Below are 16,388 nucleotides of genomic sequence, written 5' to 3'. Positions count from 1 at the left end.
ACCTCACCTCTGGACTCCCCACCCCCTGCCTGGCCCTTCTAATGCCTCCTCTTGCTTTTACTTCTCCTGCCAAGTTCTGTCATTTAAAGCCCCCTAATTTAATAGGTTTGTCTCATTATTTTGATTAATCATATTAACTCATGTTAATTAAGAGAGAGATTTAAGCAGTGACAGAGGTTAATGGAATCAGCCCATGTTCTTCTCTGGCTTTTGTTGGGGGGCATTGATGGGCATGGGGGGAAGAAGAAGGGAAAATGTGAAATGGCCCATCAGCAGGACCAAGCCTGGGACGAGCCCGGGAGTCTGTAAAGCGGGAGGGGAGAGAAACGTATCGAGGAAACAATCAGTTACCAATCAGAGTTTCCTGTTAATTGAATGTCTGATTTTATTAATGATGGAATTTATAAAAGTCCTTAAGAAAAGAAAAGAATTTAGTCAGTTCAGCAGTTAACTGTGAAAATTAATGCAGAGGATATAAGTTAAAATGGCCATTTTATTTGTCTTCCTTTTTCCCCCTAGTGGTGGGGATGAAATTGGGCACATTATCTCAGAGGGCTTTTTCATCTCTGGTCCTCAATTCGGTGCTGAAGAAGCAGGCAGTTGGGCCCATGGCCTCAACCTGACTACTGGGAGCAAGAAGCACACCTACTTTGTTCTGGACTCTGTGCTGAGCAGCTTAAATGCATCTTTTCATTAAATCCTGTAATGACGCCCAAGGTCTCCTTTAATAGAGGAAACTGAGCAAGAGATGCTGTGTCACTCATCCAAGATATCAGAGATTGAGAGCCTCAGATCTGGGTGAAAGCGTTTGGGTCAAGGACTGCGCATGGTAACTCACCCTGGTGGCTTCAGGTCTAGGCAGGAGCTATGATATCCTCCTTAGATGTCGCTGGCCTTGTTGGAAAGGACCTTACCTGGAGAGCTCAGAAGGGGGTCAAGGCAGGTGCAGGTCACGTCAGCTGACAACCTTCTCTCCATGTCTTCCAAGTTATCCCAGAGCCAAGAAGGGCTGGTGTTACGGACTTAAGTGTGTCCCCCAGAAAGACACGTTGAAGCCCCAAACCCCCAGGCCTGTAAATGTGACTTCTTTTGGAGATGAGGTCTTTGCAGATGTTATCAAGGTGAAGTCATATAAATTAAGATGAGCCCTAGTACACAAGACTTCCCTGGTGGCTCAGATGGTAAAGAATCTGCCTGCAGTGCAGGAGACCAGGGTTTGATCCCTGGGTCAGGAAGATCCCCTGGAGAAGGAAATGGCAACCCACTCCAGTATTCTTGCCTGGAGAGTTCCATGGGCAGAGGAGCCTGATGGGCTGCAGTCCATGGGGTCGCAAAGAGTCGGACACGACTGAGCAACCAGCACTTTCCCTTTCACTAGACCAGTGTGGCTGGTGTCGTTATCATGAGAGATGAAGGGGCACAGACACAGAGAAGACGACTATGTGAAGAGGAGGCAGAAACTGGAGTGATGCTACCACAGGCCAAGGAACGTCTGACAAGACACTAGAAGGGAGGAGCCTCCATGGGGGTTTCAGAGGGACCGTGACCCTGCTGACCTCTTGATTTTGGACTTCTAGGCTGTAGAGAAGGAAATGGCAATCCACTCCAGTATTCTTGCCTGGAGAATCCCAGGAACAGAGGAGCCTGGTGGGCTGCTGTCTATGGGGTCGCACAGAGTCAGACACGACTGAAGTGACTTAGCAGCAGCAGCAGCAGCAGCAGCAGGCAGTAGAACTGTGAAAGAATAAACTTGTGACGTTTTGATCCAATCCTTTATGGTTATTTGCTATGGCAGTTCTAGGAACTAATACACCTGCAGGAGCTTGACTGAATTTGTACCTCTTTTACTTGGATTCGTCAAATTTAGAAAAATTTTGACCCTTGTTTCTTCAAATATATTTTCTCCCTCTTCCCACTTCTGGCATTTCAATTACATACATATTTGACTACAATTGATATTTTCCCACAGGTCACTAAGGTGCTGCGTGTGTGTATAAATAACTTTATTCTTTCTGTGTTTCAATTTCTATGGTTTCTATTCTTGTATCTTTATTTATTTTTCTATCCATTTATTTATTTTTGGCTTGTCGGGTCTTAACTGAGGCATACAGGATCTTAGTCGTGGCGTGTGGGCTTCTCTCCAGTTGTGGCATGCAGGCTGCAGAGTGTGTGGGCTCTCTAGGTGTGGTGTGCAGGCTGCAGAGTGTGTGGGCTCTCTAGGTGTGGTGTGCAGGCTCGGTAGTTGTGGTGTACGGGCTTAGTTGCCCCGTGGCATGTGGGATCTTAGTTCCCAGACCAGAGATCGAGCTCGTGTGCCCTACATTGGAAGGTGGATTCTTGACCACTGACCACCAGGGAAGTCCCCCTATATCCTTAAATATTTCATTATTTAATTGCTGTATTTTATAATTTTTGTTCTTCTGAAGGATCTAATCTGCTAAATGGGCCACCCAATGGGTTTTTTTAATTTCAAATATATTGTTTAGCTTTAGAGGTTCCATTTAGTTTGTTTTCACATCTTCCATTTCTCTCCCCATTATTCATGTTTTCTTTTTAAATATTTGAGATATGTATAAGACCTATTTTAAAGTCTTTTAAAGCTCATCACCTCTTCATTTCTGTGTCTGTTTCTATTGACTTTTTTCTTTCTCTTCGTTATAGATCACATTCTTGTTTCTTTATATGCCCAGTAATTTCTGAATGGGTGCTGGACATTTTGGATGTTATGTTATTAAATACCTGGATTTTACTGTCTTCCTTTAAAGAGAACAAAAGTTTGTTTTGATAGATTGTTGAGTTACTTGTGGATCAACTTGATGTTTTCTAAACTTGTTTTTAAGCTTTGTGAGGATGGATCTAAAATAGCCTTTACTCTATTAGCTATATTATTAGGTTATTACCCTTCTGGGGTCTTTACTGAATGTCCCTGGTGTTCATTTGACATCTCCCTGCCTTTGTGATCAACAGTCTCAAGGAGGACCCCCAGGCAGATATCTGGAGTTTCCTCTCTGTATACCTACTTCCTTTATCTTTGGTACTCTGTCCTTCAAATTCCAGCCACCTCGGCCTACTCCAACTCCAATCTCAGTTTCCTCAATTCAACAAAGTTGTTCTCTGCTTGGGTTTTCAGGCAGAAAAGCAAGATGGTTGTTTCCTTCCTTGGTCCTGCGATCGAGGGATGGTCCTGATCACTGTTCTCTAAAGTCTGAAAATAGCCATTTCATATATTTTTTAGACTTTTAGCTGTCTTTATCAGAGGGCAAATTGTATGTAAGCTACTTCGTCATGGTCATTAAGGTCACTGAGCCTGCCTTTGTGATCTGTAAAATGGGTATAATGGCCTCAGAGAGTTGTTTTGACGCTTAGAAGCCTCTCTACAAACAATCACAGTATGAATGTTTCTTATTTAACCTCATGACTTCCTTACGTTGTCCAAGGTCAGTCCTGCATCTTCTCCAGCTCCCCCTCTTGAAGGATTGGAAGTGAGAGGCTGTTAATGTGGCAGAAAGCACTGTAGTTTTCCTGAGGACCTGTGAAGGCCCTGCCCTGAGGATATAATGCATAAAGGTCTCTCCAACTTCTTCAGGGTTCACACTACTTTATTTGACAGGAGAGTATATATCCCATCTGTCTACTTTATCCAAATTTCCAGTGGCTGCTAAAGGAGTTTAGGAGGACAAATGGGAAGAAAGGCACTGATCCCCTTGAAGTGCCATGTTATTAGCCATTTCAGAAACAGAAGTGCAGGTACTCTCATTTCACTGTCCTTGCTACTTCAGAGGATTAGCCTGTCTGGAAGACCCTTCTGGATAACTGGCAGCCCCCAAGAGAGTATTTGAGTATCCCTGCTCTGTAGGATATATTCAGGGCCATAGGTCCAGAGTCTTCCTTCCATCATAGTTCCTGACCCTAAGTAAAAGCTTAGAAAATGCACACTGAGTTATTTTCTACATCTCTCCCAAAAGGTCCCACCCTGGTGGTGTCATTCGTACCTACTCTGTCTTAAAGATGTGAAGTCACTCAGTCATGTCCAACTCTTTGTGACCCCATGGACTGTAGCCCACCAGGCTCCTCCATCCATGGAATTTTCCAGGCAAGAGTACTGGAGTGGGTTGCCATTTCCTTCTCCAGGGGATCTTCCCAACCCAGGGATCAAACCTGGGGATCCTGCATTGTAGGCAGATACTTTACTGTCTGAGCCACTAGGGAAGTCCATTCTTAAAGATGACTGTGTTCTAAAACTTTCCGCCCAGATGACAGCTTTTTGTAGAGAGTATGGGAAGGTCTCCATGTCTGGGGAAGAACCAGCATTGACATGTGGTGAAGAACATGTGAACAGATGGGGCAGAGGAGAGGAGCTGGTGGAGTTTTCAGTGACTTTGATAGTGTCCCCCGAGTTGTGATGCATGATTCGGTATCACAGTCTGGTTTAAAGGTAGAAATATGAACCAAGAAGAGATCTACCCCCAAGTGCTCCTGCTGTCCTGCCCACGATGTTATCCACCTTCCTGTCACAGCACTTCTCAGCTGTAATTGTAGCAGGAAGGTCGTTTCTGCCTCTTTTACCCTCCTCATCCCTGCCCATCCTCATCTGTCAAGACTAGCAAGAGAAAGACTTTTCTGTCTCACAGCTGCTTCACACCAAAGAGTCTAAAAGATGAATTCATCTTCTGTGAGGATCCACTTTAGCCTCCAAGGATGGAGCCAGGAACTCTGGGGAGAAGTGATGAGGTGGGGCGGGTTAGAGAAGAAACCAAAGATACAAGCTAGGAGTAAGAATCTCTTCTACTTTTAAAAATAATTTTACTTGTTTATTTTTGGTTGTGCTGGGTCTTCGTTGCTGCGTGTGGGCTTTCTCTAGCTGTGGCGAGCAGAGGCTGCTCTTGGCTGCGGCACATGGGCTTCTCACTGCAGGGGCTTCTCTTGCTGTGGAGCACAGGCTCTAGACACACAGGCTTCAGTAGTTGGGGAACGTGGGCTTAGTTGCTTCATGGCATGTGGAATCTTCCCAGACCAGAGATCAAACCTGTGTCCCCTGCAGTGGCAGGTGGATTCCTATCCACTCTGCCACCAGGGAAGTCCCAAATTAGGAGTAAGAGACTCCAAGGCATCCTTTTAGGGCAGAGTTTGCCTGGCAGAAAGGCAAGCTAATAGAAAAAGTAAAGATGTTTTTCAGCATCCTCTGTGTCCCCCTCTGTGTTTGGGGTTGGTTAAATCAGTAGTTCTCTGCCCTGACTGCACATTAAATTCACCTGGATAGTTCTTATGAAATACTGGTGCCCTTGTCCCCCACCTCAGATATTCTGGTCTATTGGTCTAAGGTGGGGCCTTGGCATCAACAGATTATAAAAAACCCCAGGTGATTATAAGAGTTGCCATTACTAAAAACCACTGTGCTGTGCATGCGTGCTCATCTGTGTCTGACCCTTCATGACCCTGTGGACCGTAGCCCACCAGGCTCCTCTGTTCATGGAATTTTCCAGGCAAGAATACTGGAGTGGGTTGCCATTTCCCAGGGGATCTTCCGGATCCAGGGATTGAACCTACATCTCTTGCATTTCCTGCATTGGCAGGCGGGTTCTTTACCACTACATTACCTGGGAAGCCCCAAGAACAATTGCAACAAATAGGAATATGGTTTTTTTTTTCGTCCCTGTGGGTTCTGAAAATCAGCCACAGCTGAACCTAGTGGCAAAACAGGGGTTCATGAGTGGAGCAGAGTCACGTGCAAATCAAGAATGAGCAGTAAGAAGCCATCATTATGGTTGGTCCTCCCTGAAGACCCAACACTTTTGGGTTTGCATTGTTGCCAAGAGCTTAGCATGAAGAATCCAGGGCTGAAGTGTTGGGTCACAGCTTTTTTTGTCAGCTGTGTAGCCTGGTCAAGTCACTTAATCTCTCTAAGTTGTACTTTCAGCATCAAACAGAGGGTCATTGAAGGTGTCTAGCCCAGTAGGTGAGAGTGTGTGTGGATCCCGGAGCCAGTTTGTTTTAACACCTGCAAGCTATGTAGCTGATCACATCCCTTAAGCACTCTGAGACAAGGTCTTCTTATCTGTAAAATGGGAATAATAAAACTCAAAGGGTGGTCGGGAGGGTTAAATAGATTCCTACATGTAAGGCACTTAGAATAATACCTGGCACATTGCAAGTATGAGCCACTCAGTCCTAACTCCCCTGATTCCTGCTAGGATTGCCTGGCTACTTCTCCTTCCTCTAATCTGCAGGATAAAAGGCATTTCCTTCCTCTGGGCTGCAATCTTTTATTTGCCCAAATGTTCAAATAGGCAATAAATATATATTTATAAAGAAAAATTTATGGGTATGGAAATATTTGCTCAGTTGGCCTTAGAAGGTCACATATGCTCAAAATATCCTTGCCTTGATAGTGAAGGTGGTAAATTTATAGGCTGCTAGCTGAGGCTTGGGACTGCCAGTCCTGAAGGTGTTTTGTAGGTGTTTGCTCCACACATTTTTTCTGTCTGTGAAGCTGGAGAGGGTTCCAGTCTGGAAAAAAAACTGGAATTACTTAAAAGGTTCAAGGGAGTTGCTCTAGGAGCTCTGATGAACCCTGGATTACAAAGGATGAGGATAAGAAGGGTGGCGAAGGGCATTGTCATGGGATCAGCTGAATTTGCCTTCCTTGCAAACTTCTTTCATTCTTTTGTAACAGCTCCCTGATTTTCCTCTGGGAAACCACTGCTTCCCACCCTAGCTCCAATGGAAGGAGATGTGAATGAATTACTGTTGAACACCAGCCGATCTACCAACCGCAGTGACTGGCTGAGGGATGGGCCCGTGATTCCAGTTCATCCCAGAGACTCATTTTTGTGGGTTTGATTTGATTTGTAACAACCTTCAAAAAAGAACCTCTTTTGGCTTGTGTTCTGAATGTTATCTCCTCTAATCCTTGGTAATTTTGTCCTGCATGATTATCTCTGTTATAAAGACTGTTAGTGTGAGGTTTTTCTGCTTTTGAAGGTGGTTTTTGTATGCAGGGAATAGTTATGTAGAGTTTTAAACATTAATGTGCAGTAAACTAAAATTATACATTCAAAGCTCCAGTTCTTCCATAGGCTTTTTTTCCCATTGTTTTCATTGTGATTTAAAAAAAAAAAAAAACAACAACATGTAACATAACATTTATCTTCTTAACCATCTTAAAGTTCATTGTGCTCAGTCGCTCCAGTTGTGTCTGACTCTTTGGGACGCTATGGACTGTAGCCCAGGATAGAGGAGCCCAGGCTCCTCTGTTCATGGGATTCTCCACGCAAGAATACTGGAGTGGATTGCCGTGCCCTCCTCCAGGGGATCTTCTGGACCCAGGGATCGAACCTGTGTCTCCTGCGCCTCCTGCATTGCAGACAAACTGTTTAACGAGCCACCATGAAGCCCTTCAAGTTCATTAGTATTAAGCATATGCACATTGCTGTGAAGCAGACCTCCAGACCTTTTTCATCTTGCAAAACTGAAAATCTGTACCCATTAAACAACTCCCCTTTCCTACCTCCTCCCAGCCCCCCAGTAACCACCCATCCATTTTCTGCTTCCATAAATTTGACTTCTACAGGTGCCTCAAGCAAGAGAAATCACACAATTCTTGTCCTTTGGTGACTGGTTTATTTCACTTACCATAATGTCCTCCAAGTTCATCCATGTTGTAGCGTGTGGCAGGAATTTTTCCATGGGCTTTTAAGATAGGCTGACACATTTTTATTATTCTAAGTCATTTTTACAAATCTTGTTATTCTTATTTTAGCAATCACTTTAAAGGACTCTTGAATTCTATTTTGCCCCTTTTTAAAACCTTGTTCATTAAATACTTTTGAGTATTTAAAATTGCATTTGTAAATGAGATATATTTGTTTTCCTCAAGTATTTCCATTTCCTCACTTAACAAACAAAACCTTCCTAACATAGCCAAATAATTCTCAAAAATCTATGAAATTAACTAGTAATATGAGCATAGTTCTTCTTAAATATTCTAACACTTAACTACGTAAAATGCTACATTTTTCACAATGTAAAAATCCCAAGTCTTAAATCAATTATGTAATTATACATTTTAAATTGGAGTAGAAAGCACTCACTCCAAAGACAAAAATTCCTTGAACTTTGCAAATATATAGGATATTAAATTTTTAAAGATTTGCTAATGCAAAAATATTAAAATATAATTTTGATCTCCTTAAATTTTGTTTCCCTACTTGAGTTCAAATTTTCCTGGCGTTGAATGGGGTGTGTCCCTTGGAAAACAATGACATCCCATTAGCTGAGGTTATTGATGTTGAGGTTTTGCCAGGATTCTACCTGGATTCAGATCCACGCTCCTTTTGGGATGCACTAAATCTTATTTATGGTTGCTATAATGTCAATGCCTTCACAACTCAGAGTGGGTAGTGGTGAAGTCTCCTCACTACCCATATATCCACATTACGTGCATCCAGAAAGCCAGCAACTGCCAATTAGGTGGTTGAGATTTCATCTTCCTTTTTTTCCCCCTTTACCTTTTCTCTCAATTTTGTATATGTCTTCTTTTCTAGGTAGGAACTTAATGAAATTCGGCATCACTCTTCCATCCTTCCTGTCTCTTTCATATATGTATAACACATGTGTATGAATGTAATATCCTACTGAGTATTGTGGATGTCTCACTTGGTTTGCTCTGTTTTGCAGTTACATTGTGTGATGCCGTATCACTGGCACAGATAAGGAAACTGAGGCCCAGAAAGCTTACTTGGCCTCTTCTAGGTCTCTCTGTGAGTCAGAGACATGGCCGGGACTTGGTCTGTGTATTAAGATGCCAGTGCTTGCTCTACTCCTCATTGCAAATGACATGTTAGGCATTTACAGGTCAGGGTAGAGAGTTTATATAACTCCTTTAAAAATAACTACTCCATCAGTCAATCAACAACTATTTATTGAGCTTGTGCTCTGAGCCAGGCTGCTGCCACGGTAGAGCTCATAGCCTGGAGGAGACCCATGTTGGCTGTTGGCAAAGAATAGGGAGAGATACTCTGGGAAGTCATAGCAAGGAGACTTAACCCATTCAAAGGGGCCAAGAGGCTTCCCGGAGTGGTCTTGAAGGAGGATAAAAATTCAGTAGGCTGAGGTGTGTGGTCAAAAACATGGCTGGAATGGGGGTGGAGAGAAGTCTATGGAAGTCTTGATCTCAATGACACACTTCAGGATTTTAGGAAATATATTAATATGACTCATGAAAAGACCCTGATGCTGGGAAAGATTGAAGGCAAAAGGAGAAGGGGGCAGCAGAAGATGAGATGGTTAGATAGCATCACTGACCCAAGGGGCACGAATTTGAGCAAACTCTGGGAGACAATGAAGGACAGGGGAGACTGGCAGGCTGCAGTCCATGGGGTCATAAAGAGTCAAACTTGACTTACCAACCAAACGACAATGGCAACAAAATTGATATGCCAGTTAAGATCACGAAAAAGAAAAATTAGAAGAAAGAGTATGAAAACCCAAGACACAGAGAGAAGCTGGGCAAATGATGAGTCATTTTTAATGTGATCATTCCTCTGTTAGGAGTGGCCAGGTCCTGCTCCCCATCAATTCTACCTTCAAGTCAACCTTCTCAGATGTTAAAACTCCCAGTGCCATCTCCTGCCTCAGGTTGGCAGGTGGAGAGAGACTTCCCTGAAGAGGAAGAGCAACATGGCCATCTCTCCCTCCCTTCCTTTCTTTCTCCTTCCCCTCTCTTTGGCATCAGCTTTCTTGAGCTGCTACTAAGTGCCAGGAACTGCGCTAGTGGCTGGGTTACAATAATGAGCAAAAGCACAAGTTGTCCGTGTCCACCAAGAACCCATGGCCAGGCCTGGATGAGACGGTTATGAAAATCCTTCTACAAAAGATTTTGGTGCATGGAGTTTTTTGTTTGGTTGGTTGTTTTATTGTGTACAGTGAACGTAATACACATAAAACTTGAACTCATATCCTCCATCAAATAAAATTCTTTGACCTAAATACTCCTTTAGGAAGTTTCTTCTTATAAAGTTTCCATGTATTCTACCTTCAGATTTTAAGGCCTCATTCGTCAGATAGATAAACGCACACACAGAAGCAGGCATGTGTATTAAAGAGGCCACTGCATGGAAAATAGATGAGGAAGAAATATCAAGAGAGCCTTATCAATCGGGATATCTTATTATCTTTAGAGAGAATCCCAACCCCTGACTGCAGACAGATAAGGGAGGAGAGAAGCAATGATAAAAGAGAAATCGTTGTAATATTTTACTCTGTATAAAGCCAGGTGGTGAGCTGTGTGTCTCCAGTAGCTTCTGGGGTGGAATTCCTTTATTCCGTTTAGAGGCCCTGACATGTGTGGACATGGGTGTACCCAGCGATGTGGGCTGCTGTCCTTGGTCCCTGGCGTGCGTGTTGCCTGGCCTATCGGCGCACAGCCCTGCTGTGGATGTGGGCAGCATCCGCTATCTTCTGAGCCCATCCATATGCATGTGTGTCTATATCCCAGCCGTGGTCGGCATCATTCATTTCCAAAACCAGCATGCATTCATTTTCATAACTTTTTGTTCCATTACAATATTAATGGGACTATCAATGGGAAAGGACAAGAGAAGCATTTTTAATGTTTATCTGACAGTTGCAAATTTCACTTGAGGTTGTTTACTGGGATCTGATTGTTGGCAGAGAGGAGCAGGAGAGGCGGCAAGATTAATGGGATCACAGGAAGAGGAGATGTATTTATGGGCCTTCTGAACACCATCTAAGAGTAATAAAAAGTCCTGCCGCACCCTTCCCCAAGTGAGACTTAAGAAGTTTTAAGCGCTGAGAAATGAGGGATTGTTTTAATTAACTTCCATCTAATCCAGGTGGCCTGTTCAAAGTGAATCATGCTGCATTTATGTCTCAGTCTATTAAAAATTAGACACGGCCCTCTCCCATCCCCCACCTCACATCTCTCTCTCTCTCTCTCTCTTTCTGCCCCCGCCTCCGGTCCCCCTCTGGCCTTGGATTGCTGTCAGTCTGGCTTGCCATATTTTTTCTCCTCTTTCTTAAACTCCTATGCCATCTCAAAGGGAGAGAGAGCCTTGTGGGGCCTTTGACCAGAAAGGCAGGAGAAAAGGAGAGGAGGATTCCAGAGGTTTCTAGGGAAGGGAGGTGATGGATGGGAGAGAGGGGCTTCGTGTTTCCCCCCAAACTTTTCTCTCTGCTTCTGGCTGCTTGGAGCTGGAGCAACATGGCAATAGCCCCCCAGATACCCCAAGAACCTTGTGAAAGACACCTTTGTGGGATGAACGTATTGTGGTGCATCAGAGCACCCATACCTGAGCCTTCTAGGAAGAGATCTTGCTGCAGTAAGAGACGTTTCCAGGAACGCGCCCCAGGGATGCTGGTTTCTTCCCGGGCCTGGCTGAGCTTTCCTTCCTCCCAGGGTCCTCCATGGGATTGCCAGCTGAAATATAGAACATTCAGTTAATCATGGATTTCAGATAAACAATGGCTAGATTTTAAATATAAGTGTATTCCAAATATCTCATCAAACACTTAAAAGTATTTTTTATCTGAAATTCAAATATAACTTGTGTCCTGCATTTTTATTTGTTAAAGTTGGGCAACTCTATCAGGGAGAGAAGCCCCACCCCACGTAGGTGTTCTGATCCCAGATTCTGACACTGTGTTAGGTACATTCAGAACTGAATTGTGAGTTATTTCATCTCTCTGACCTTAGTTGTTTCATCTGTTAAAGAGAGGCAGCAATCCCCTGTTTCTACACATATGACAGGAATTAAATGACATTAATCCTGCCAAGTCTTTGGAACAGCGGTGAGCAAGTTTTTTTCTGGAAAGGACCAGATAGCAAATATTTTAGGTTTTGCAGCCCAGTTGATCTCTAGCACAGCTACTCCACTCTGCCAATGTGATGAGAAAGCAGCTGTGATGATACGTAAACACACAAGTGTGGCAGTGTTCCAGTAAAGCTTGGGTTATAGAAACAGACGGCGGCCCCCTTTTGCCCGGGGGCTGGAGTCTGCTGAGCCTTGGCTTTGAACACTGCCAGCATGCTGGAAGTGCTTCTAAGTGCAAACCACTGTTATTACACATAGTTACCCATCTTCAGGCCAGGGCTGCTGGGCAATATGAATTGACCATCACCAGAAGCTCTCCTTGCCTCTCAATTGCCTACTGATGCCTGAAATTCTGCTGAGAGATTCTGTCTCCTGGTCTAAATAGCTCTGGAAGAAGCCACTCCTTAGGTATGGCTCCTTAGTTCACTCACCGGCACTAACCAGCATTTAGAGAACACACGCCCTGCCAGCTCTGCACACGCAGGTGCTGTTCCTTGTTATTCACCTTCACACGCATCCACAGAAGAGAACACTATGATTGCAAGCATCTCTTTTATTGCTCTTCACTTTATTGCAGTTCACAGGTACCGTGGTTTTTTATTTTTTTACAAACTGAAAGTTTGTGGTAGCCCTGTGTCAAGCAAGTCTATTGGCTCCATTTTTCCAACAGCATTTGCTCATTTTGCTAATTCTCACACTATTTTGAGTGACTTCATGATTATTATATTTGCTATGGTGACCTGGGATCAGTAATATTTGCTGTTACTCCCATGATCCCCTGAAGGCTCAGATGATGGTTAGCATTTTTCAGCAATAAGGTGTTTTTCAATGAAGGTTTGCACCTTGTTTTTCAGACATCTATTGCACACAATTGACTCCAGTACAGTAAACAACTCTTATGCATATGTACTAGAAAAGCAAAAAAATCATGTGACTCACTTTATTGCAATATCTGTTTTATTGTGGTGGTCAGAAACCAAGCCCACAACATCTCTGAGGATCTGTGTCTGCATCTTATAATAAGCAAGCTAACTGGGGCTGTGAGTAACTCATCCTGAGCCACACAACCAGTCAGGGCCAGCATGAACAGTGGATCAAGGCCTTGGGCTTCTGCCCAAAGTTTCTGGGCTAGGGGAGAGATTGTCAGAACTTGGTAGGGCTCAAACCCTCTCAGTTGACCAGTGTTGAAATTAAGGATCATCAGCTGGTAAAGAATTTGCGTGCAATGTGGGAGACCTCGGTTCGATCCCTGGGTTGGGAGGATCCACTGGAGAAGGGAAAGGCTATCCACTCCAGTATTCTGGCCTGGAGATTTCCATGGACTGTATAGTCCATGGAGTCACAAAGAGTTGGACATGACTGAGTGACTTTCATTTTATACTCCAACCTCTGAAATGGTTCGAGTAGGACAAACCTGAGGTTGGCAGGAAGGGATGAGACAGATGGAGTTAGGAGAAGAAAATAAGCTTAGGAAACTTGGAGGAAATTATTAAAGGAAGTCAGTTTTTCCCAAAGCAGTGCTATTTCCCAGCTTCTGTTCATTGAGTTGGGAGGCACCCTGAGCAATTTTCATCACTTACCTTCCACCTTCTAGGCACTGTCTGGAAAGCCAGGTCCATAAGGACACAGTGCCGGGTTTTTCTTAAGTCTCCACCACTGGACTGGGATGCTTGTACCCAGAGCTTCTGCCTCCCTCCTGCTCACCCCTCCGCCCCAAATCACACCTGTCTGAAATTAAGAGCACCATGTGAAAACAGACGCGCGCTACAGGTGTATGGAAGAAGCCTGCAGGCTCGCCGCTCCCCAGCCCTGCCTCCCACACTGAGTCTGAACCTGAAGAAGGAGCCCTGAGCCACGGAAGGGGTGGCTCCAAAGTCTGGCAAAGTGCCAGTGCCCGAACCAGCTGCGAGCCTCTCCCTGCCCCAGGTTCTGACTTTGTGAACAGAAGTGAGAATTCACAATTCTGGAGCTACTGGAGGTTTTAAATAAGAGGTACAGGGGCTAACCCACCGGGAAGCACAGAGCAGGAGCTGGGGGGCTGGGTCCATGCCCTGCCCTCTCTCACTATCAATGCCATCAGGGTAATGACCTTGTCCGAGGCATCTCCAAACCTGCCAGGAGATGCCTCAGTCCACTGTGTGCCCCTAGTCAGCAACCCAGCGGAACAGGAAAGGAAGAGTGGAAAATCTCGTGGCTAGTCCTTCTCTCTGTCACTAAGTAGCTGTATGACCAGAAGCCAGCACTCAGCTTCTGCCTTAGCCTTTTCGTCTGTCAAAAGGTAATTAGAATATGTTCTCGGGAGATCCCAAGGAGAACAGAGGGGAGTGAGCTACCGGGTTCCGGAATCAGACTGAAGAAAGGTCACAACGAGCTCCACCTCCAACTGCGCTGTGAGCTTCCATCGCCTCCTCTGTGCGATGGTTATGAGAACAGCACTGAACTCTCAGACCATCGCCAGGGTGATGTGTGTGAAGCGCTCAAACCGAAAGTGAAAGCGAAAGTGTTAGTCACTCAGTTGTGTCCGACTCTTTGTGACCTCGTAGACTGTAGCTCACCCAGGCTCCTCCGTCCATGGGATTCTCCAGGCAAGGATACTGGAGTGGGTTGCCATTTCCTTCTCCAGGGGATCTTCCCAACCCAAGGATCGAACCCTGGTGTCCTGCACTGCAGTCGGGTTCTTTGCTGTCTGAGCCTTTAGCTTTATTCCCCAGCTCAGTGTCAGAGAGGAAACCCACAGTACCTGTCAGCCATTAGCAGGATTTCACTCCTTCAGTAACTATCTGTTGAGCGCAGACCGCCTGCCGGGCTTCAGGTCTTACGTGTGCTGTGAACGTGCTGTGCTTAGTCGCTCAGTCTTCCCCGACTCTGTGCAACCCCATGGACTGTAGCCCGCCAGGCTCCTCTGTCCATGGAATTCTCCAGGCAAGAATACTGGAGTGGGTTGCCATGCCTGCCTCCAGGGGATCTTCCCAACCCAGGGATCGAACCCAGGTCTCCCACATTGCCGCCAGGTTCTAGCCCGGAGGGGTCCTCATTGTGTGGCTCACAGATGGTCTCGCTTCCCCCATCCCCACCGCACCAGCTGCCCCTGTGGCCCCTGTTGTAGCTTCCATTCTTCCCTATTCCCCTCTATCCTGTACACGACAGCAGACATCATCTTCCTTAAGTCTGCTCTCTCAAAATACTCCTTTGGGGACTAGTGGATCAACACCCCTAGAATGGAAGACCTGCTCAGGAATGTGAGAGCCCCCCCCCCCCCCCCCCGCCAAGTCAGGGAGGTTCCTGTTTACTAAACACTGCACTGTTTCTGCCTTGGCAAGCCTTGCTCATACCCTAATGGCAGCAAGGAGACCCACACCCCGCTTTTCCTACAGATTTTCTACATCTGTGGTACTTCCCAGACCTCTCTTGAGAACTTCATCTAAACATCCACATTCTTCACACACTGCCACCGTCTATAATCTCTTCTTTGCCCAGATGCTGGTGTCAAGATCAGGGTTCTAGTTTTGGTCAATATCCCTCTCAGATGAAAACGTGGGGGCATGTTGGCTTTCTGTCCATTCAAAGTCATGCCCATAGGTAGGCCATTACATTGAGAATCAAACTCAGCATCTACCCTCTGTGAAGCTCCTCTGGCTTCTGACCTCAGCCTGAATCCCAAATAACAAGCCAGGAGGGATGCTGAAATACTGCACTGCAGGCCCTGGAAGGTCCCAGAAGCTGGTCTGCCAAGAGCTCACCCAGTCTCCACCCATCAAAGTCACCATATTGGTAGTTTCAGTCGCTGCTGATGGGAAATGGATGAATAGGAGGCAGTGAGGAGGTTTGGAAGGGACGAGAGGCCTATATGTACCATCTGTGAGAAAGCAGAGGGAAAAAGGGAAAAGCAGAAGAAACATACTTTGGAAAGCCCCAAAGTTTTGACAGGAATCTGCCCCTCTGCCCCCCTCCCTTTCCCATCTGTTTTGGAGAAACGTAAATGTGCCCGTGTTCCCAGGTGACTGGCCGGCGGGTAGCCTCTTTGGAATTCTGCGAACTGGCCATCTGTCGTCCTGTAATAAATGATAGCTATAAAAGAAAGTGATTATGGCGCCGATAGGGGGAGAGGCATTTGTTTATATTCTTATAATATGTATCAGATGGAATAGAAATTATCACTTAAAATTGACAAATGGAGAGCAGGGTTCCTTGGAGCGGGAGTTAGGGACACGGAAGCCGTGATGGGTCCGTGGGCAAACTTTATGTGACCAAGTGTCAGGGACCAGCACAACCCCAGAGCTTCCCAGAATCATAGGTCCCCGAGGGTAGGGACCCAGAGTCCACATTTCTCTGGACGTCTCGGGTGTGCCTTTGGTGGATGTGACTTAGCTTGTATGTAAGTGGGTCATCTGCACCCACCCATCCTCCACCCCTCTAACCTGCTAGGAAAGGAGAAGGGGTATGTCTCTGAAATCAGCACAAAGCTAGATTTGCCTCCTGTGTCTACGGGATCTACTTGACCTTGTGACTCCTATGTATGCCCCCCCAACCAATGACTACCCCCTACTTGATTTTCCC

The 16,388-nt window shown here is 45.4% G+C and overlaps 1 long non-coding RNA gene across 1 annotated transcript; it reads right to left on the bottom strand.

Annotated features, from left to right (window-relative positions):
• Positions 1–7,118: 7,118 nt before the first annotated feature.
• LOC129620674 (uncharacterized) lies at positions 7,119–13,563 on the bottom strand. The gene is made up of 3 exons (XR_008698654.1): positions 13,412–13,563; positions 11,310–11,437; positions 7,119–7,353 (listed from the first exon to the last, which is right to left on the bottom strand). It is a non-coding gene; the product is annotated as an uncharacterized LOC129620674 (long non-coding RNA).
• Positions 13,564–16,388: the final 2,825 nt, after the last annotated feature.

The sequence above is a fragment of the Bubalus kerabau genome, chromosome 10 (genome assembly GCF_029407905.1).
Source record: "Bubalus kerabau isolate K-KA32 ecotype Philippines breed swamp buffalo chromosome 10, PCC_UOA_SB_1v2, whole genome shotgun sequence".
Classification (NCBI taxonomy): Eukaryota; Metazoa; Chordata; class Mammalia; order Artiodactyla; family Bovidae; genus Bubalus; species Bubalus kerabau.
The sequence above is the reverse complement of the archived record's forward strand: the minus strand, read 5'-3'. Positions and strand labels throughout refer to the sequence as shown.